This window comes from Otolemur garnettii, unplaced genomic scaffold (assembly GCF_000181295.1).
Source record: "Otolemur garnettii isolate 467f Iridium unplaced genomic scaffold, OtoGar3 scaffold00099, whole genome shotgun sequence".
NCBI classification, from domain to species: Eukaryota; Metazoa; Chordata; class Mammalia; order Primates; family Galagidae; genus Otolemur; species Otolemur garnettii.
In genome coordinates, this window is record NW_003852494.1 from 2,140,732 (window position 1) to 2,141,317 (window position 586).

The window sequence follows — 586 nt, forward strand, 5'->3', positions numbered from 1 at the left end:
GCACTCTACCCAGGGGGACAGCTTGAGGCTCCGTCTCAAAAAAAAAAAAAAAAAAAAAAAACAAACATACTGCATCTAGAGTGACTAACTATCCTGGTTTGCCAGGGACTGGGATTTCCTGGGACTTCAGACTTGCAGTGCTAAAACTGAGCAATCCCAGGCATACTAGGACTGTTGGCCACCCTCCTGCCTCTGACGTCTCACCTCTGCCTGAGCACACTGCCCCCTGCCCCAATCACCTGGTTAGTTTTTTCCAGCAGACATGGCTGTCTTTCCAGCTCTGCCTGGTACAGTTGCAGAGAGACTTTGGGTGGTCCAGAGCCTCTCTCTAGTCTGGAGCCCCTGTCTGTTCTCCACACATCCCCAGGATCTCTAGCCCAGCTACTTGTGTTTGTCTGTCTGTCTCCATGAGACTTGTGCAGGATGATAAGATGATCATCTCCAAATCTTATGTACTGCTGCTCCCTACCAGAAAACATTATCTGTCTTCATGGGTTCTGGGGACTGCACACACACACACACACACACAATGGTAGCACTAGTGTCAGATATTCAGCTGGCAGTCGGCATAGGTACTGATCAATCA